The sequence below is a fragment of the Amia ocellicauda genome, chromosome 1, assembly GCF_036373705.1.
Source record: "Amia ocellicauda isolate fAmiCal2 chromosome 1, fAmiCal2.hap1, whole genome shotgun sequence".
NCBI lineage: Eukaryota > Metazoa > Chordata > Actinopteri > Amiiformes > Amiidae > Amia > Amia ocellicauda.
The window spans coordinates 4529608-4553261 of NC_089850.1; the positions used below are offsets into that span (position 1 = coordinate 4529608).

Genomic DNA, 23654 nt, shown 5'->3' on the forward strand with positions numbered 1-23654 from the left:
AAGGGATAAAATATAGGACCTTAGGACCCTGATGGTTCCAAAGCCCTCAGAGACACTGCTGCCAGTCACTGAAGGGCAAAAGGACTGAGGGGGTGATTCTTGCAGGATTCCAGAATTTGTTTTCATTTCTGGTTGAGTTTGTAAGTCCTACATTTATCTTCTTGTTTCTGATTTCATAATTTGTTTTTGTGATCCTGTGTAGGATTAAGGCTTTCATTTACATGAAATATATTCACTTTCTAGATATGTAATGTGAATGGTATAATGCAGTGCCACCCAGCTTCTCTTCGGACGACAAACTGTAAGATCCTAATTTTTAAAACTGCAAAAAATACCTATTTTGTTTTTGTTAGACTTGTTTTTATTATTAATTTATTATCATACATTTAAATAGTAAATGTTTTTTTTATTTCTCTTTAAGAAAACAAGTACATAAATCAGAATAGAAATGTCACACTATATGCAATGTAACATGAGTAGAGTTCAGCCTCTGAGAAGAGCAAGACAACTGTCAAAACTGTCACCCGTTGAACGATAGTGTGTCAGACATTTTCTACCAATGTGTCTGAAATCAATTAAAAATGACTTGTATAAGGAGAGCTAGGTGGGGAAATCTTCCATTTACCTTTAAATAATAATAATAATAATAATAATAATAATAATAATAATAATAATAATAATAATAATAATAATAATCATAATCATAGACAAAATCATAAAAATTATAATATTAATAATAATGATGTGGAATAAGAATAAGGGGCTTTATGGCCATCTAACTCAGCCACCACGTTCAAGAAGAACATTGTTTTCAGTTTTTAACAAAATAAAACATCACATGAAGAAAGTTTCCTACTGTGAGCTAACAGTGAGTATAGAATCAGCAGTGTTGAAAACATCTGGATTTCATTTTAGTTTAATTACTAACCTGTCTGGAGACTCTGATCAGATTGATGAGAATAAATGAAAAGAAAGAGAAATGCAGTTAATGACTGATGTCTATTTGAAATCATGTGAACACGGACCAGCAGACAGCTGAAGGGATCCAGCATCCAAGCAAACAGCAGCCCGAGCTCCTCGACAGCTCTGAGGTGTGAAAGATGAAATCGACGCGCCTGTTCATCGCAGCTCTCATTCTGGCCGCCCTGTGTTCCTTGACACTCTGTAGTGGTACATTTGTTTTTATTAAATGTGTATTTATTTGTTGTTGTTGTTGTTTATTTTCTTGTTGTTTTAAGTTTTCCTGTTGCTATACTAAATATTTCTGCCTCTGGTACAATCACATAATTTCATAGTTCATAGTTCATAGTTTTTTTTAGTTGCCCAACGATCCAGAACCCATATTTGTACACCTGTTGAAGTGGTTCAAAGAAGGAAGATGTAATAATATTTGATATCCTATTGATGAACCCTTGTGATTAGTTAGTAGGAGCAGTTGTGATTGTGAGATTGTCTCTTGAACAGAGTAAAAGAACATAACTGCCTTGTAAGAGTGATTCTGATGGTAACTAATTAAAAATAATTATTGTATTCAATGCATAATAACAATAAGACTATATCAAAGTAATAGCTGCAATAAACTCATCATGTTTTTGATGTTAATTTAGATAGTAACAGACCATCTAGGTGCTGTGCTGTGTTTATCCCTAAAAGGATTCCCCTTGCTACGCTTCTCAGATATGAGAGAACAGACCTAAACTGTTTCAAGCCTGGTATAATGTAAGTATTCTTGACACAATAATGTTTTATTGTATGACTGAAGAACCATTTGCAATAGTTTCACTTATTATTATTATTATTTTTTATATATTTGAATTATTTTTAACACAGGACATTAAGATATTGACCCAGTTCCTTATTACATATATAGGAATTAAGACAATGGTGCTACATTTTGTGTTTCTTTTCAAATGTATACCTAAGGTTCTGCCAACTATGCTGGATGTTTTGGTGCAGAGGTAGTGCATGTATTAGTACTGCAGTCAACACGATATTGATAAATATCCTGCCTAGGACTCGGATTCAAAAATAATGGCCACATAGTTATAGCTTTTATTATAGTTGTATCTGGGTAAAAACAGTAAGTAAAGTATTCATCATTGACTGATTTGAAGGGCTAATATAAACCCCAATAGATTATACAAACTAAAATGGCCTGTGTACCAGGATCCCCGTTGTTTTCAGTATACAATCTGTTTAGTTGAAAATATACATTATGCAGTTCTTTTTTTAAAATACAGAGAGCTATCTTCAATGTATTCAAAAGCAAACTAGGAAACTGATCTTTTTACAATGATTACTTACAGTATATAAACATACATTTGCCATTTCTTCAGATTCACATTAGTATACTGTTACATGGATGCTTCTAGTTCAATTGACGTGAGACAGGCATATAAAATAGTCTTCAGTAAAGTTAAACCAGAGGAACTAATTACATAAATAATGACTGGTTTGTTACTTGATCATTTAAATAGTAACCAAAGTATAAATATAGGCTGTAGCAATTTTCAGCTGCCCAGCTACCCAGCCCAGGCATTATTTCTGCTCATGTTAACTTCTGCCTTCACATTTCTTGATTTTCTTCAAGTAGTGCAGTTCCTCTGGTCTTTAATTCTGTTCAATTCAGCAGCTCTACATCAGAGTATCAGAAACGTGTACTATCATAAGTTGACCTAATAGAATATAATGAATGTCTATAGATTAAAGGACTAAAGAACAATCGAGAATTTATATTGAAAATATTAATATACACCCGAGTATTTTTGCTGGCGTCAAATGCCTGATCTCATCAAGAAGAAATGTAAAACACTTTGAAATAATGGAATGCATTTTTAATTCATTTCCAGATTTGTTACGACAACAGGTCGGGAACTGTGTGCTGATCCTGATGATTCCTGGGTCAAGAAAAGTATGCTAATCCTTGGTGAAAAAAGTGACTGATGACATCTTAGATTAAGAGTATTCTGAATTCCTCAGATTAAGATTTGTCATGTCATGTATATTGTCACAGAGACCTTAATTCCCAACCAACCCCATGTTTAGAGTTGTTTCTTCCTCACTTTTATACTGGTGGTCAGATTCACAAACTTTTAAAATCTAAACATATTATTATATTTTATTTCAAATTGTGCACATCATATGAATAACAAATATGTTATCTTAAAAAAGTAACAGTAATTAATGCAATGCCCATACCCTGCATATGCAGCCATTGGAGATGTTTAAGCCACAGAAGCATGCATTTTGTTTTGATGACATATGTCAAACAAATCGAAATGTATTTGGTTTTTAGAAGAAGTTGTAGAAATGAAAATAAAAAAGTATATATTTTTTATGTGCACCCAATATGCTTCTGTTGAAAGTACATGCTAGCATGACAAACTAATTCATGTCTATGTCATTACTGTTTTTGTCACAAAAAAAATGGATTTTGTCCTACATTGCAATATATTTTCAGCTGGTTTCACAAACCTAGATTAATATTAGTCTTGGTCTACCCTGCCTAAAATAACACTGGTGAAACCCAGTGTATGAAAAAGACCATAACTGCATGGCATAAGCATGGCGTGGCTTATAGCCACTAGGTGTCAGTGTTATTACACATATTGAGCATGCTAAAAGTGACGTTTTCGTTTGCAGGGATTTATTTTCGGTGATGGACAATGTTTTAATATTTTCATTGTCTTTTTTCATGTCAGTAGCTGCCAAAGAAATTGTAAAATATATAAAAAGGAACTCAAGAGTCACAGGAGCAATAGCTAGAGGCCAATACAGAATCCATGCCCTTGCCACTAATTAATTAATTAATTACTAATTAATTGACTTACAATACATATCCAGGCTGTTAATGCAGCAAGTCAACCATCTTAAATGTTTAAAATGTTTGTTGACTATTGTTTAAATGATTGGTGTGTAATACAATGCTTGTGTGATGCATGTTAATTTTGCTGTGTGTTGAGTGTGGTTCTTTAAAGCAGTTTTCAATAAAGATATTGTTATTTTAATAAAATCGTCAAAGTGAGGTTAACAGGAGACTTCCCATAATGTATTAGAAACTTTCTTTGAGAACTACTCTGTGGAGCCAAATAGTGGCTTCCAAAGAGCTGCAAACAGGTTGCTATCTGCCACTGACTGTGATTGTAAAAAGTACAGGACGTTTATTTACAAGGGGTTGACTAACCACATTGAAACAGTGTCAGCTCTGCTCCCTTTAGACCTTTGGATTTCCCCACATGCCCTATATGTAGAACATGATGCCTACTAAAATCCTTTATCAGAAAAATACTCCTACCATTAATTCTGGCAATAAATAAATAAATACAGTAGCTTAAACTGTCTTTGTATGTATTGTATTATGCATGTTTTTATGTAATGTTCCACATTGTAGTCAAAGAAGCATGAATTCTTCTGCTTAAAGTGTAGAACAAGGGTGTTCAGTGTATTAAATGTCACAGTACATTTATTGAACAACACATTGTAATTTTACATAGCTGTATTTCCATTTGATGCAATACAGAAGAATGTCTCACATTAGTCATATCGGTGACTAATATCAATATTGCTTTTTTCTGAACCATATACAGTGTGTGGCTACAAGAAGAAAGCATGTTGTTTTAAAGTATTAAAATTAGAATTTATATATTAGGAAATCAATTGACAGTATATTATCTCTTAAAGTGTTTTTGGTTTATTTTAAATTGTAAATAGTGTTTTCACCAAAAATCCCTTGATTACCCATTACAGTGTGTGAGAAAATGTCAAGTTAGAGTTAGCAAATATAAAGCAGAAAATACAATATTTTGAAACTGAACTAATAAACTTTATTGGAGATGGAAAAACATTCACCATTTGTACATTTGTTGTGTTGCATAGAGGTAATTCCCCATGGGGGACAAAAACCATCAAATCCACTGCATTATCCAGGGCGACTTACAACATAAGTACAAGGCATCAAACATTACAAATTCAAATTTACATTATACAAAGCAATTCAAAGTATAATACATTTTACAACTTCCAATTTACAAGTACAGTAAGTGAGGTCATACATTTGTCAAGATGTTAGGTCACAGTCAAGGGCTAATGTGTGAAACCCGTAGGGCCCTGTGTATCTGACCCAGAGGAAATCGCATATTTGAAAACCATCCCACTTTTTATACATTGAAAATCCACATCATAAAACATAACATTCTAATTAAAAATTAATTAGTAAGGATTTTTACAAGTGGAGTTATCCCCAATGATCCATGTGTGTAAAGCTTGAACATCGGTTCATAATATCCGAGAAAGCAAATTACATGTCTTTAATTTTAATAGCTGTGAGCATGTTTCTATATTAGAACATCATGCTGTGAAGTTTCCAAAGAGAGGACACTTTCTTATGTGCTTATGTTCTTATTCCTCTATGTGCCATTTGAACTGGCTTATATTTAGCAAGGACTACACCTTGCATTGGTTTGATGTCTTAATTTATTTGTGATATTGGGTAAGGCAAGGGAAGAATGTTAGTAAAGAAAGATACACATACAAGATGTGGGTAAAAACATCTGCAGTATCAACATCCTAACCACTAGAGGTCATAAGTGTAGAAATGTAGACCTTCAGTTCAGAGCCAGAGATGTTTATTTTCTTAACATCCAAGGACATAATATTAATTTTGGTGAAAATGAACTAGCAACATGAGTAACAGCATGGATGACTGTTACAGAGAAAAGTAATAAAATCAGTTAAAATATAATGATCTGCTCCAAATGTGTTCTTAAAAATAGGTATTGAAAATGAAAAGTATACAACTATATGCATGTGTAATAAATTAATTATTGATTATTGAACAACTTAAAGCTTTTATGTGAGGGACAGGGGAAATTATAGAGGCAATGGGAGTACTTTACAGATGAACAGAACGACTGTTCTGTCTTAGAAGTATTTTTAAAACACTATAGGTTTCAAATAGGAGTTTATTTATGTATTTATTTATGTTTGTTTGTATGTATTTATTATTATGGGTGCTACTCACTCTGTGCATGTTGTCGACTCTGGATCCAGCAAAAGAGCCCCAGACCATCATGCTTCCTCCTCCATTATTGACAGTTGGTGTCACACACTGAGGAACCATCCTTTCGATGGTGTACATGAACCCTGCGTAATGAAATGAAGATTTCAAATTTTGATTAAGCGGTCGATAAGACCTTCTTCCAATCTTCAGTAGTCCACATGGCCCAGGCATGCCTCTTTTTCTTATTTTGCCATCTTAGCAATGGCTTTCTTACTGCCACTCGACCTGTCAAACCTGCAGCTCGAAGTCTTCTCTTCACAGTTGAAACTGAGACTTGCTTACTTCAACCAGTGTTCAGCTGTGCTTGAAGCTGTTGTCCTGTGAGCCGCTGATCACACAAGCTGTTGACTCTCAGAAACTTGTCTTCTGATTCTGTTGTGGCTGTGGGTCTGCCAGACCTCTTGCTGTCAGAGTTCCCTCCAGTTTCCAAGTGCCTTTTGATGGTGTAGGAAACTGTACTCACTGACACCTTGGCTTTCTCTGCAATTTCTCAAAGACCTACACTTTTAAGGGTTATAATGGTCTGTCTGTCTTCCTTAGTTAATTGCCTTTTTCTCTCCATTATACTACTACATTATACTACATTATAGCAATATACTACTTCCTGCAGTACAATAATGTCCAAATAATGCTTAAGAGGGTGTAGTAACACAGTCTGTTCCAACACTGCTTTTATACAGACAGACGGTTTGTAAGTAATCAACAAAAGTTGGGATACCTGTAGGAAATGTTAGCATCAACTTTCAATGCTTAATTTACTTCCATTGCTGCAGAACTGCTTAAGTTTTTAACCTGTAACTTGTTCCCTGAAAATGGCCAATTTTTATAACTCTGAAATGTACATTATTTTTCAGTGTTTGGTAACCTAAACTTTTTTTTAACCACTTGACTTTTTAACATTTCAGGTTATTCACTGGACTTGAACTGCTTAAATTTCAATAAAACCTTGAAAAATTGGGTTGTTCTAAAACATTTGACCAGTAGTGTATCAATCAAAAGCAAACACAATATATATATATATATATATATATATATATACACTGTATCAACACTTCCATTCACATATGGATAGGACATTACTGCCGCTTAACTTTAAATTATAATATTCTACTTCTCTAAAAGCCTGAGAAAAAGTCATATTTCATACCTAATGTTTTAGACATGCCCTTATTGATTTCCATGGTTTCCTGTATCATAATTAAATCAACCATAAGGTTAATAAAGTAATGTGAGGTCATAGTAGAAGAATGAAAAATGGTTTGGTTGTATGGTAACCTACGATACAAAATATAGAATGCTAAGCAGAAGTATGGAAACATGCTCACATACACTAGAAAATTGTCATGACAGTTACTAGTAAAAAAAAAAACAAAAAAACAGTTATTTAAAAAGAAGAATAAGATGACTAATTGGCTAGTTATAGTTTAAGCAACAGGGCCTAAGAATGTACCTGATGTCTTTCAAATATGATTTGCAACAAATAACTATACATTCAATTTTAGTTAAGGTTTTTTTTAAAGCCTGATTTTGTAAGCACAGTACTTCATCATGTTAATATAGGTAGATGCATGATACATTTAAATACCTCTTTAAACTAGTTATATCGCCAATGAGGGGTTTCATAAATGATTCTACAGCCAACTTCAAATTTTTCTGCATTTGCAAATCACATTGAAAGAGTTCATTTCTACTGGGTCTATTGCAGGATTGCAGGATTATAAACCATTACTGGATTATTACTCAAAGGATTTGCATTATTGCTTTCTAAAAGGTAACATAAACAGAAATCCAATTATCCTAATAACCAGTTTTCATTTCTAATACATTTGGATGTTGAGCATGCCATGAGTTAGACAGTAATAACCCCATGCAATAGCCAGTACAATAGCTAATTCAGTTTGCAGTGAAGTCTGGTTCCTCCCTATGAAAATGCGGCGCAATAGAAGTCATACTCTTTTCTTTTTGACAGATGGACCAAATAAATTAGCATCTTAACATTATCTGGAGTGAGGAGGGAATTTAAATTTTACACTTAAAACTGGAGCTTCTGCATTTTAAGCTAAATTAAAGGCATGGCTTACAGAAAAAGGCAAGCAAACACTGCAGCCACTGAAGAAGGCTCATTTTTAATTCACAGCCTGTTTTTGGAGTCATAAAGAGAGATCGAATGTCAGGGAGACAGCGAACTTAATTGCTTCACATATTATAAACACAAGCCCTGCTTAGCCCTTTGTGCTTAGGCCCTCATATAACTATGCAATTAAATGTAATTATTCACAGTTATATGAAACATGTTTGTGGAAGATGATAATTGGATGTAAAAAAAGAAAAAACTGTGTCCACTAATGTGAACACTTTATGTGGATGAACTAGAGACAAGGAATTAGGTCACATTTAGGTGACTAAGTGCTCAGTTTCACTACTTAATTTTATGCTTAATTAATTTGTTGGCACTATGTTCCTCTTCATGACGTAATGGCACTATTTCCCTCCAGGAGAGAGGCCCAGTCTCAGATGATAAAGTTGGACGTAGTACAGGGGATTGTGAATGGATCTTCATCCACACCACAACCACTCCTCACAGGTGTGCCCAATGGTTCCATCCGGTGCCCCCTCCCTTTCTTTACACATGCTCTCAGGGCCCCGTCATTGAATCCCATGGATTCTCTTACCATTACTATGCAGATGACGCCCAGACCTTCCTGTCTCTTCCTTCTTCTGACCCACTCATCCCCTCTCGCTTCCTGTGTGCCTCCTATTTCCTCCACGATGCACTCGCTCAACCTTTTTAAATCTGATATCCTGATCTCTCCATCTCAATTTCTTTTGAATCTACCACACACTCTCCCGCTTCTTCTTCTAAGAATCCAGGAGTCAACCTTGATCCTGCTCTCTTCTACACTCAGCACATCACCACGCTGACACGCACCTGCTGGTTCTTCCTGAGCAACATATGCCGAATCCGACCCTTCCTCACGACTACTCGACTCCCTCCTATCTGGCCTGCTTGCAACTACTGTCCAACTCATCCAGAACTCTGCGGCTCATCTGGTGTCTCTCTGCCCCGATTCACTGGCTCCCTATCTTGAATTGAATCCATTTAAAGACTTTGACTCTTATCTACTATTGACTAGACTGCACAAGCTACCTTCAGACCCTGACCTCTCCATACATCCCCTCCAGACCATTATGGTCTTCCATATGAACTTTGCCTCCTCTACACTCCCCTTCTTACAGAGCCGTTCCTTTTCATCCCTGGCCCCTAAGTGGTGGAACGATCTTCCCACTGATGTCAGGACAGCAGAGTCCTTGACAACCTTCCAGCAATTACTCAAGACACATCTGTTCAGATGTACTGTACTGTACTGTACTGTAGTACATAGAATTAAATTAATGTTGTATGTTTTGGTAATCAGAAAGTGAGCCAATATTCATCTCAAAATATCTTCCACTGCAGCATTTTAAAGTGCTGAACACATCAGTAAACAACCCCCTGTTTTGGTCCGCCTGGATAGTAAGGCTTAAAGTTCCCCAATTTCTCAATTTATGATTCTGTCTCAAGTTCAAAAGAATTATGATCTTGTACACTCAGGCTTTGGTGCTGATAAAAATAAAATGTGTCTTTATTGATTAAAAAATCATCAGAGTTGCAGACTTTGGGATCCTTCTTTGGGATATTTGCATAATTCAATCTTGGTAGGTCATGATATCATTTAGGAATGCAACAGTGAAGAAATGTATGCAATTAATTAATTGATTACATAGAAAGACATACCAATGGTTACATACATACATATATTGTAATTTCAAGAAGCATTGTTGCAATGTATAATAATAATACATTATTATTAATAATAATAGTAATAATAATAATGCTATTATTTAATTATGTAGAATGAATTAGATTAGAAATTAGGAATGTGGAATTTAATACAAATTCCTATTTTTGCTTGTTGTAGGGAATCCTTGTTTTTAGCCTCCAAATAACACAATAACCAGAGGATAAGACTGGATTTTTCTGCCTTCACTAATTGAGAGAAAGATCTCCAATAACAGAGATGCCCAGAAGAAAACACCAGGCCATTGCTAATTAGTCAGAGAACAAGTAATGCCCTAATCTGTTATTAACTTCCTCAATTTCTATGAGTGTATAAAAAGTTAAAATATTGAATATAAAATTCTATTATATTTTTCTCCACCAAAGCAAATATCATTTTAACTGCTAGCATTAGCTCTGGCCCAATATATGCCACAACTGCTTTATTGCTTCTGCAAAAGTTAGACAATATCAGATTTTTTAAAGTAATAGAGATGCCTGATTTTGATGGTGATCATCATTAGAGCTTAAAATAACTTAATTCCTCAGCTTTTAGTTATTTTTATACAACATTTGACAACACAAACTCTAAAAAGCAATCCATGAATGTTAAATTGCAGATAGCAATTGCACCTTTACTGCTGAGAATGTCAGAAAGTTCATCGGTAGCATTGCAAAACTGCAGCTGATTTCAACTACTTTCCCAAAGAATTCAAGGAATGCATGGTTAAACAAATGGGAGTCAGTTATCTTGTTCTTGCATGGACTATTTGATTTGTAATTGCTGTTACACTGAATCTACTGCAGGGAGTATTTTAATGTATATTGTCATCATGGTAACACATTAGAACACCTTTATCAACATTCAACAGGCTTTGCCATCAACTCAAGCCTCTCTAGAGTATCGCACTCATTCCAAAGACATCCCGTGGAAGAACAAAGCCAAAGTACAGTTTGAATTTTACTTATTATATCTGGGGGCACACTCTACTCAGTCTACAAAACACTACCTTGAACAAACCTTTGACACATATATTACATTTAGTGATAATTAGATTAACACAGAAATGCTTAACACCATGCACTTCTAGACCTTGCAACTTACTCTTGTAATACTCCATTCTTAATAATGTTATTGCAAATAGAATTGTCTTTAAACACAACATCGTTACAAACACAGCTTTAAGGGCAGAATACAATATTTTTTAAAAAGTCATGTTTTCAGAATAACTCAGCTTTAGTGTCACCACAGAATTTCTCATATCACTGGTTCTAGTAATTTAACAAAGGGAAATAAAGCAGGCATAGAATCCCTGATTACAACAAAATATAATATTTCTTTCCCAGGGCATCACACCAATTATTGTTTATTACACAGCAAGAGGCATTTTGTTATGGTGTGTGAGTGCTCAAAGATGCAATAATGAAGGTGAAGGGGCGAACTGTAATGAACTGCAAAGAAATACGAGAAGACAAGGCTGACAAAAGCCGATGAGAACTTAATGAAAGGTCCAGTGAGTCCAGACTGGCTGGTGAGAAAATTATTTGCAGGGGGGAGTCTGTCTGAGAAGAATCATCCGCACTAAGAGACACATAAATGAGTGCGGTCTCTGCTTTGACACCCCGGAAGGCCTCCCTCCACCCCCAGCTTGGCTGTGAATGGTCTCCCCTCGCACATTCCCTTGATCTCAGCATAATCTATTATTTACAGCAGCCCCCAGTCGCACATGGAATAATAAACCTACAGACAGAGGCCTCATCTTCTCATCTCGGTGTGCAAAACCTAAAAGCCTAGAGATCAAAATGCCACTCTGGAGCTTATTTACGGACAATCTGGAAAAGCCACTGCTCTCATCTGATGAAAATGCAATCGATATTTTAAAACTGCAACACAAACTAAACAAGAGCATGCAGGACACAGACAGGATGTGGATTTTATAATATGTATTTTTTCTTAAATGTAGAGTTTTGTGTTTTATTTTATATTATTGTTTGAACTTATTTGCATTGCTGCATTTCGTTTTTAATTACATTTGATATTACATTATTATATAGTTATTCTTCAACATGATACACCCATTAAAATACGAGTTAATAATCTCTAAGATGGCAGAAACAAAAAGCATACACCAACGTGACTGCATATATCACATCAACTTCTAAAGCACACACACCAATAAATAGTAATATCTGATCATGTTTAGAAATGTTTACTAAACTAAAAAAAAAAAAAAAAAGATGTTGTACTGTTTTGAAAGTCTGTTATTAAAATCCATATCTAATAATAACTGTCTGGCCAATATACTGTACTAATAAGAGTAAATAAATAAGTTAACTTGAAAATCCTTCAAACTCAGAATCTTTATCATCAGTGTTGTTGAATTACTTGTAAAAGTTGGCTTCAGTGACGTATTCAGCACACACCAACATAGCCATGATAGTGATTCGAAATAGACTGAATGAAAGAAAAATGTCTCCAAAATTTTGCTTCCCCGTGTATAAGATGGAACCCTCTTTTTAGGGCTCATTTTGGGGAAAAATGTATTGGCTTATATACGATGATATACGGTAATACAATACACTTCATTATATGCAACAATAAAAAGAATAATAAAGTGAGCACTGAATAATGTAATTTCATATTTCACAGTCAGTGTTTCTATTTCCTTGTAATCTGTTGTATACATTGTGATTATAGAAAAATATAAAGGAATGTCTTGGGTGACTAGATTCTGTCCTGGCATCAGTATTGGACAGAGTTACTCTTAAAAGTCTATTCTTAAGAAGAACTTGAATAATGACTTTCAATGACAATAGGAACTTTTCAGAAGGCAAAACGCATTTTTAAATATGAAATAAATAGATATTGCTTTTTTGTTTGAAAATCATTCAGTATTCTTTGCTACAATCATAGTTTTCACTTCCTCAAACCAAAGATTTGGATTTAAAACACTCAAGTTTCAATTACAGATTCTTGATAAATTCCGTCTGTACTGAAGTCAAGGGTATTCCAAACCACACAGAAATGATATATGTTTTAATACGAATCTCTCCATCATTTATCACTTTAGACAACCTTGCTGGTGACCTTGATCCTGACCAAAGCAATGACTGTCCAAATCATAATGTTTTCTTAACATTTTTCATACCAGGGGCATGAGAAGTCTGTTAGAATAACAATTTTATGTTATAATATAGAAGACATTCAGATACGAACAGATAAGACCTTAGAAGTTATTTGACATAGTTTTATTCTATGTATAGTTAAGCAAAGCAGTGCTGATATTATTAATATGTGAAAACTTACTTTGAAGTAGTCCAGAGACCTTTGAGTCCTTACTTTCAAAAGCATGTTCTTATTTTTACTGTTGGAGGAGTTCTAATCAAATTTGACGATTTAGCTTTACTGAAACCTAAAAACTAAAGATTTTTTTTCTCTGTATATATATATATATATATATATACATATATATATATATATATATATATATATATATATATATATATATATATATATATATATAAACATGAAAACAATGTATTTATAACTGTGCTAACTGTTCTTTGTCCATACATATTGTTTAGTAGCTCTTTATTATCCCTGCTTCCAGGTATAACAATCTGATAACATGCTGAAGTAATGAGCTTTGTGATTTAGTCGGAGGAGTTATGAGAAAAATTCAATAAGAACTCATCCTTATATAACCATTTTAAGCAAACATCCATTTTCTTAGTCTATTGCACACTGCATTTGATAATAGTTGGTCATGATGAGCATCTTTTTACAGAACAGGAGGCTGTTAGTAGTTATCATCCTACACATTGCCTGCATAATGCGAGGTCATACCCATTTAGAGAATCTTTAGCAACCATAAAAGGATAATCCGATTGTATTGTGACACTTGTAGCTAACTTTTCTGAGTAACTGTTCTTGAAATGTGTCATTGGTTTTCCAGATGGAATTACATGTGTCCTCTGAATTCAGTTTACATTTGAAACCCAAAGCTGACAGCATGAAAGCTTGAAAATACACAAGAAGGCTCTTGGTTTGCATGTAACCCTTCTTCCAGATTTTCCAAATAAGTTTGGATTACATTGCATGTGCTGTATATACAATATTATATAATGCTTGAACATGTCTTTGACTGAAATACAGGAAGGCTGGTATCCTAAATTTATCACTAGATGCTGGCAGATGAACAACTCTGATGTCAGCCTTGAGTTACTGCAGAGAATGATTAATGAACAGATTGCGGTTTCAAAGTACAGGGTCAGTTCCAAGTTGCTATTTCATGACTTTGAATTTTTTGCCACTGGCCATTTTTACATTTCCAGTGAGACAATCAGTATTTATTTCAGGAATCATTTCAGTGTTTACATTCAGTTTCCACATATTCCATATTCAACCATTTGTTCAATCTGTTAAATAAACAGCAGACAGAATGCTGTGATTTATAGTACTTAACTAAGATTGTTAAAACAGCTGTGCCATATTCTAGATATTTTTTTTCTTTTAAAGTATTCATTTTCTTTTTAACATTTTAACTTTTATTAATTCTGAAACGTGTATAAATGATCAGTCTTATCGCAGTAGCAATGGGACAGTCAGCAGCAATAAAATACAGAAACCATTCTGGCACAGTGTATTATCTGAAATCTCACATTCTTTAATAAAATAAATAACATAATTTTGTTTTCCAGAAAAACAGAGCACCAAAATGTTAGCTTTTTAAAACAAAGAAGTACACAAATAACGTGACAATTTGATGAATATAGTTTTCAGGACTGTTTTCTGATTCTTATAGCACAAAGTACAAAAACAATCTTGCAGAAAATTCATAAAATGTTAAATCTCCAGCTGCCTTGCCAAATCTTACACAATGGCATTATTAGTGCAGAGGAACACACTTGACTCAAACAGCAGATTAAATCCATCATGGTATAGCTGGTTGATTCAGAACATGCCTGAAGATATATTTTAGTATGTGTGCGCATTCTTCCATGAACATAGTTGCTGCAGAGATGAGGGAAGTAGTTGGAGCCCCCCAGTTTTGTTGTTTCAGCCCATAGATGTTCAATGAGACTGAAATAAAGGCACTGGGGGTGGCCAGAGAAAACACTAGAAAGACTATTCCTGCTTAGTATAATGCAGGTCTGCTGGTTCCTGTGATGGTTAAATACACCTTCAGAAAACCAGGGCTTTCATGTGATCTTATTATGCCCTGCAACTGCATTAAGTGACCAAGTGTCTGATAGCCACCGTATTCAATTCCCCAAATTGCCTTCAGCAGCTGGAGTTAGTGCTTGTTCCATTAGGTAAACCATGTTTGGTCTTCCAACAACCAGTCAACATTGTAGGTGCTATTTCTCACTGTTATTAATACATTAATCTCACATTCAGTAATATGGGCCTTTTCTAAACCAAGACCTATAAGGGGCTGATTTTCAAAGTGTTTTTCTCATCAGCAAAGTGGGCTCCCAATTGGCTGCAAGTAGATGTAAACGTTCAGTTGAATGTAGAGGAAAAAGAGAAAGAGAAAATGTCTGTCATGTAACTACATTATGTAGATGTTCCTATGTTTCATCTTTACTTGTGGCCATTCCTGTATGTTTTAAAGGTATTCACTGTAGTTTTTTATTGCCATTCTAGCAAAACAAAAGTACATATTTTTCAACAAAATTTATTTTTTTCTTTTCACAAATTTTAAAATAACAATTCATTTTTTAATCAGGAATGACAAGAGATAGGAACACTAAAGGGCATAATACTACATACAGTAAATTCCTCTTTGTTGCCATCTATGTTGTCTTAAGATCAAGTACATTTTGTTCTTTAATGGATATAAAAGTGTGTATGCATGACCAGCACCCAATTGGACATAATCAGTCTCTGTCAGTATAATTTCAAATTCACCAGAAGGCTAAGGAGGCCAGAAGTTTATTTGGGACCTGGAAGTTTGCCATTGTTTCAGTTGTTTGCAGACAATTGTGATGAACAATTACAATGAACAAACACAGTCTAAACAGCAAGGTAGTCTCTTAATGGCCTTTGAGGTGGTCCAGGTGTCAGACATTTAAGACCAAGGATAACAAGTGTCCAAGTATTGTCTTTTGTGCCAAAAATACAGGAACAAAACAAGCACACATGTCACTCAGTATAAATAATTGTAGGTATAACAAAAAAGAAAATACAAAATAAACTGATTATATTTAAATATAAATAATATGTTGAATGTAAATCCAGTTTTTAAAAATAGTTTTAATGCAAGCTGAAATAAAACATGTTAAATAATGAGATTCCTTGGATCAAATATCTGTATGCCTTATGTGTTAACAGATATATTTGTTTGCTTCTTTGAGTTCATTTACACAGCACTATTGCTTCTAATTTTTAGTTTTTCAGAGAAATGTTTCAGGTTTCCACCAAAGCCTTATCAAAAGTTTGTTTTCCGTATTGCTTAAGTACTATAGAACTTATTCATAAATGCTTTCCACCATTATGACTATATGATGGAATTAATATATTTCTGATTCTATTGATTGTCAGCACCTGGTGAGAATGCAAATGAAAAAATAAGTGTAGAGCTTATTTTATACCTTTAAACACTGATGATGAGATGTTGCATTTGGAAATACCAGGATGAAGGCCCCAGACAAAAGGAGGGATTGAAACGGAACTATCAGTATCTTCTATAGTCATGCTAAAATCTAACATGGTCCATTACTAATAGTGAATTGAATTCTCGCATTACACTTTTTACTTCTCAGCTATTTTATATTTTTAAATAACCCATTCCCCTCAATTTGAAGAACATGATGAATGAATTCATTTCAGAGGATTGGAAGGTAGCCTTGTAATACAATGTGCCCTTCTTTTAAATGCTCAAATATGGGGAGACATGTCTCTATGCACAATTTGGAGCAAATTGTTCCACTCACATTTGAGACCATTAAATCAAATTATTTTTTCTGTAACTAGAATGGTAGAAATTGCTCTTTGGTGCATAATTCTGGGTAAATGAGGCCCAATTATTTACAGAATAATGTGAAGAGTGACAATGAATGTAACACTCGGTAGAATATGCCTGCAGTACATAAATTATATATTATTAATTTCTTCATGAACATTTTAGTGTTTAAACAAATGCAGTATAAAAGTTTTACATACAAGAATAGTATTATAGTTTTATATCATTATACCATACCACAAGGATGTTTGTTTATTTTAAGACTGTTTTGAAGAATTTCCCCAAAATGCCAATTTAATTCTCCAGCAATGGTGTATCTAGGCTTTATGATGGAAGATAATAACAATCAAAGTTGATCTCCCTTTAACAATGGCATTCAATTAATTCTTCTGTTTGAGAATCTGTAATTTTTCAGCAGCGAGACAGTGGAGATATCCCTCTAATGATTCTGGAATGGCATTTTCAAGGGGGAAAAGAAAACTAAAGTCATTGTTAGTGTATTGAAAGAGGTCATTAACAAGTAAAGCCATAACTGAGGAAACACTACATTATTGTTCTTTGCAAGTCAAACAAAATCTATAGCATCGCAGAAAAAATAAATCTAAATACAAAGTTAACAAAACAAATAAAAATTGCACATCATGCACATACACAAAAACAAATATGTTTTGTCTCTGAGGAAAGATGTAAACAAAATAATGTAGGTAAAGATTTCTCTTTATCTGTGCTGCAGTAATGAAGGTCAGCTTCACATGTGAACAGATGCGAATGGTGTGGTGGGGTTGCCGGGAATGGAGGCTCAGAGACAGACCCACAGGTTGTGAAAACAGTACTTTTATTAAATAAACACACGCATTTAAAGGTCATGAGAGCCAACCAAAGGTACACAAAACCAACAAACCAAAATACACAGGATGGTCAACTGACTGCACTGTGAAACAAACACAAAACAGCAAGCACTTAAACCTTGTTCCCAAAGCTCTCAACTAACTAACCCAACTGATTCTCTCTGAGGCTGAGGCTTCCTTATATAGCAGGTGGCTATATACACTCACCTAAAGGATTATTAGGAACACCATACTAATTCTGTGTTTGACCCCCTTTTGCCTTCAGAACTGCCTTAATTCTACGTGGCATTGATTCAACAAGGTGCTGAAAGCATTCTTTAGAAATGTTGGCCCATATTGATAGGATAGCATCTTGCAGTTGATGGAGATTTGTGGGATGCACATCCAGGGCACGAAGCTCCCGTTCCACCACATCCCAAAGATGCTCTATTGGGTTGAGATCTGGTGACTGTGGGGGCCATTTTAGTACAGTGAACTCATTGTCATGTTCAAGAAACCAATTTGAAATGATTCGACGTTTGTGACATGGTGCATTATCTTGCTGGAAGTAGCCATCAGAGGATGGGGATGGACATGGTCAGAAACAATGCTCAGGTAGGCCGTGGCATTTAAACGATGCCCAATTGGCACTAAGGGGCCTAAAGTGTGCCAAGAAAACATCCCCCACACCATTACACCACCACCACCAGCCTGCACAGTGGTAACAAGGCATGATGGATCCATGTTCTCATTCTGTTTATGCCAAATTCTGACTCTACCATCTGAATGTCTCAACAGAAATCGAGACTCATCAGACCAGGCAACATTTTTCCAGTCTTCAACTGTCCAATTTTGGTGAGCTTGTGCAAATTGTAGCCTCTTTTTCCTATTTGTAGTGGAGATGAGTGGTACCCGGTGGGGTCTTCTGCTGTTGTAGCCCATCCGCCTCAAGGTTGTACGTGTTGTGGCTTCACAAATGCTTTGCTGCATACCTCGGTTGTAACGAGTGGTTATTTCAGTCAAAGTTGCTCTTCTATCAGCTTGAATCACTCGGCCCATTCTCTTCTGACCTCTAGCATCAACAAGGCATTTTCGCCCACAGGACTGCCGCATACTGGATGTTTTTCCCTTTTCACACCATTCTTTGTAAACCCTAGAAATGGTTGTGCGTGAAAATCCCAGTAACTGAGCAGATTGTGAAATACTCAGACCGGCCCGTCTGGCACCAACAACCATGCCACACTCAAAATTGCTTAAATCACCTTTCTTTCCCATTCAGACATTCAGTTTGGAGTTCAGGAGATTGTCTTGACCAGGACCACACCCCTAAATGCATTGAAGCAACTGCCATGTGATTGGTTGGTTAGATAATTGCATTAATGAGAAATTGAACAGGTGTTCCTAATAATCCTTTAGGTGAGTGTATATAGCTTGCATTTTAATGAGTTTATTCAGTGAGACGTTGTTCTTGAATTTAAAGCTGTAGGTCTTCAGGAGATTTTGCAGAGAGGATCATGTCATTAGGAAATCATTTGTTGTTCTAATCAGTCGCTGCTTGTCTGGCTGCTTGTCTGGCTGCTCTGCCCATCTCTGATCACAATCTTTGCTTGTCTCCTGAACTTGTTCTCTAGCTCCCCAGCCACTTCCTTTTTCCCCAGCTGGCTCGTTTAGGGAGTAGGAAATCCATGTGAAAACAGTTATGTTCGATGGCGCTGGGGCCTACTTCAGCAGCAGGTATGTCCGGCTTTGTGGCAGTGGCTAATTATAAAGAAAGAAAATGTGCAGGTAATAAAATAATTAATCAATGCATCCAGTGCAACATAAATAAAATCAAAAGAAAACCAACCCAGCAGTGTAATACACCAGAAAAAAGAAATGGAATGAACAATGCAATCAAAGAAAATAGCACAAATAACAGGTGCTACATTCGGAAATGTTATTTTGCATTTTTGATGTTCCTATTTTATTCAATGCTTTCTTTAAGTCATCTTAAAATATTCTACAATGACTCTGTTTATAGTTTCAGTTGTGTCTAATTACAAAGATAGGTTGCGAATGCAACCCCGGTTATCTGAAAAAGGAAGCACTGCCCAAGGGGGAGGGGTTGCACACTTCCGTAGGAACCCAATCAAAAACGTCACTTTATCAAAGCTGCCATTGGCCCCTACACTCGTCACTCAATCAGGTCCCTTCCCACTTCCTGTTCCATAAAGCATGGCGTCTGCGCAGGTTCGTCCTCTTTTGCTGGGAGCTAGGAGTCCCGTGTGACCTTGCAACCCTTGGACTCAGTGATGTTGAGATCAGGGTTTTGTGGGGGCTATACCATCACTTCCAGGACTCCTTGTTCTTCTTTACACTAAAGATAGTTCTTAATAACTTTCACTGTATGTTTGGGGTCATTGTGATGCTGCAGAATAAATTAGGGGCCAATCAGACGCCTCCCTGAGCATTGAGGAGACCATTAATTATGACCAAATCCCCAACTCCATTTGCAGAAATGCCTTCACCTCCACCATGCTTCACTGTTGCCTGCAGACACTCATTCCATTCTCCAGCCCTTCGGTGAACAAACTGCCTTCTGCTACAGCCAAATATTTCAAATTTTCACTCATCAGTCCAGAACACCTGCTGCCATTTTTTTGAACCCCAGTTCCTGTGTTCTCATGCATAGTTGAATCGCTTGGCCTTGTTTCCACTTTGGAGGTATGGCTTTTTGGCCGCAAGTCTTCTATGAAGGCAATTTCTGACCAGACTTCTCCGGACAGTAGATGGGTGTACCAGGGTCCCACTGTTCTCTGCCAGTTCTGAGCTGATGGCACTGCTGGACATCTTCCGATTGTGAGGGGACATAAGCTGCAGTAAGTTTCCTTGGCCGACCACTGCGTCTATGGTCCTCAGCGTTGCCCGTTTTTTTGTGCTTTTTCAAAAGAGCTTGGACAGCACATCTGGAAATGTCCATCTGTCTGCCTTGATATTTCTGCCTGGGAGACACCTTGCTGATGCAGTATAACTACCTTGTGTCTTGTGGCTGTGCTCAGTCTTGCCATGGTGTTTGACTTTTGAAAGTAAAACTGTCTTCAGCAATCTCACCTTGTTAGCTGAGTTTGGCTGTTCCTCATCCAGTTTTATTGCTCCTACACAGCTGTTTCTCTTTCAGCTAATTATTGTATTTCAACCTACATATTGAATTGATGATCATTAGTACCTGTTTGGTATAATTGTTTAATCATATACCTGACTATATGCCTACAAAATCCCTGACTTTTTGCAAATGTACCTAGAAGAATTGATGCTGTTTTGAAGGCAAAGGGTGGTCACACCAAATATGCATTTGATTGAGATTTTTCTTCTGTTCACTCACTTTGCATTTAGTTAATTGATAAATATAATCTAATAATGTCTATTTTTGAAAGCATTCTTACTTTACAGCATTTTTTCCACACCTGCCTAAAATGTTTGCACAGTACTTTATATATATACGGCTCTGAAAAAAATTAAGAGACTACTCCAAGTTCAGAAATCAAGTGGTCTCTTAATTTTTTCCAGAGCTGTATATATATATATATAGCGGGGTACAAGCTAGACGCATGCACCACCGCAACACAATGCAAAAAGGCAACATACCTGTAGGCTGCATGACAGACTCTGGGAAAACATCAACAGGCTGTCAGCAAGTCCAGGAGCAGCTTGCGTGGGTGCTTGGCTGGAAGGCATAGTCCGGTGGAAGGGAAAGACACGGTTCAAATAGCTCCATCAGGATGAGCTTAACAGGGGCAGACTGGGAGAGGAAATCAGGAGGCAGAGCCTGTGGGCTACTGCGGCTCGACTGCAGCCAACACTGGATTCCCATTGGATCGGACCGGTGCCATCACATCCAACCTGTAGAACCAGACAAATGTAAGCAGCAAAGCCCAAGCTGCAGCCGCACAAATGTCTGCCAAGGGGGCACCTTGAACAAGGGCCCACGATGTGGCAACGCCTCGAGTCGAGTGGGCCACCAGGTGTTCAGGCATCGGGGTCCCGGTGCACTCGTAGGCCATGGTAATATTGTCCATAATCCAATGCGAGAGGTGCTGCTTTGAAAGCGCCTGGCCCTGTGTCCGCGCTCCATAAGACACAAACAGTTGGTCTGAGCGCCAAAAGTCCTTAGTGCGTTCCAAATAGCACCTGAGGCCCCGCACAGGGCAAAGCAGGTGAAGCCGACTCTCTTGCTCTGAAGCAAAGGGAGGAAGATGTAAAACCATCAACTCAATAGGCCTGATGACATGGAATGGAGACAGCACTTTCGAGAGGAATGCAGGGTTAGGCCGTAGCGTGACCCTGGAACCATCTCCCGCAAAACAGACACACGTTGGGTGTACAAACAGGGCGTGTAACTCGCTCACTCATTTTGCAGAGGTGATTGCCAACAACGCAGTCTTAAGTGACACTAGCTTCTGCTCAGCTGAGTTCAGTGGCTCAAATTGGGCTTGGGAAATTGCGTCATTAAGGGGTGAAGGGGTGCGAGGAGGCCGTAGCCATCGAGCTCCCTTTAGAAACTGCGCAGCCAGGAAATGAGGCCCAGGGGGCTCGCCATCAATCCGGACATGACATGCGGAGATGGCCGCCAGATACACTTTGAGTGTGGATGGAGACTTACCCTGGTCCAGCTCTTGTAAAAATTGTAATATGACCCCAATGGGACAATTAATTGGGTCTTGACCACCGTCTTGGCACCAGGTGCTAAATCTCCGCCAGCGGTAGGAATACTGTGACCTCTTAGAGGGAACTCTCGCTGACTGAATAGTGGCTACTATCGCGTCTGACAGACCCCAGACAATCAAACACTCCCGCTCAGAGGACAGGCCCACATCTGGAGGAGGCCCAGATTGGGGTGCCAAAGCGTGCCCTACACCTGGGACAAGAAGTCCACTCTCACTGGGAGTTGCCAAGGCTCTCTGTTGAGGAAGGTGATCAGGTCTGCAAACCAGAATCTGCGAGGCCACTGTGGGGCTATCAGCCGAACTGTCACTCATTCTCTCCTAGCCTTTTCCAGGACCACTGGGAGAAGGGGGAATGGTGGGAATGCATAAAGGAGACGCTTGGGCTAGCACATTGATCCCTAGGGTTCCTGAGCGGTCTTGGATGGAGAACCATAGTGGGCAGTGGGTGGACTCTGCCGAGGCAAAGAGATCCACTTCCGCTCTACCGAACCAGCTCCACAGTTGTTGTATCACAAGCGGGTAGAGGCGCCATTCCGAAACCTGGGGGCCTCCGCAAGAGATGAACTGCTCTGATGGAGTGGAGCCATAACTGCATCCACTGAAGCAGACGATGTGCTAAACAGTACGGTGTGCGTGACTGGAGACCTCCTTACCTGTAGATATAGGCAACCACCGCTGTGTTCTCTGTTCAGTCGCGTACGACTGGCAGGAAATTACACAGTCCGAGGAGCACTGCTTGTAACTCCAGGACATTGATATGGAGGTCCATCCACCTGCCTCGGATACCACATCCATCGCAGACTGCTCCCCAACCTTGTTTGGAGGCATCTGTCATCATCACCACTTGGTGACAGACTGTCCTAGTGGCACACTGAGGGTCAAATTGTAACTGACTGTGACTCTGCGTGCTTGATCGCGGCGAGGATGCATCTGTAAAGACCCGAACCACCACTGCAGCGCCCTCAATCGCAGGAGGTCAAGAGGGAGGGTCTGTGATGCTACAGCTAAGAGGCCCAACAGCCTCTGGTAAGGGGACACCCTGACACGAGCTCTCAGTCAGAAGAGGGAGAGAAACGCGTGTATGGAGACAACTCTCTCTGGTACCAGGGCATAACTGAAAACGTGGACCCCATGGCAACACAAAGGGGCGAACACGACGTCCATGCACTTGGAAAAAGTGTGTGGGACTAGCAACAGGCCGAAGGGGAGAACTCGAATGCTCGGCCCTCATAGGTGAAGTGGAGGAACTTCCTTTGTACCGCGCAATAGGGATGTGAAAGT

General features: G+C 37.5%; 1 long non-coding RNA gene across 4 annotated transcripts; it reads left to right on the forward strand.

Annotated features, from left to right (window-relative positions):
• The first annotated feature begins 58 nt into the window (after positions 1-58).
• On the forward strand, positions 59-4847 carry LOC136759652 (uncharacterized). 4 transcript variants are annotated; one of them, XR_010820096.1, is made up of 5 exons: positions 69-140; positions 244-301; positions 1029-1170; positions 1608-1719; positions 2850-4847. It is a non-coding gene; the product is annotated as an uncharacterized LOC136759652 (long non-coding RNA). The 4 variants fall into 4 exon arrangements; XR_010820095.1 differs by having other exon boundaries at positions 1032-1170; XR_010820093.1 differs by lacking the exon at positions 244-301 and having other exon boundaries at positions 59-140.
• The last annotated feature ends 18807 nt before the right edge of the window (positions 4848-23654 follow it).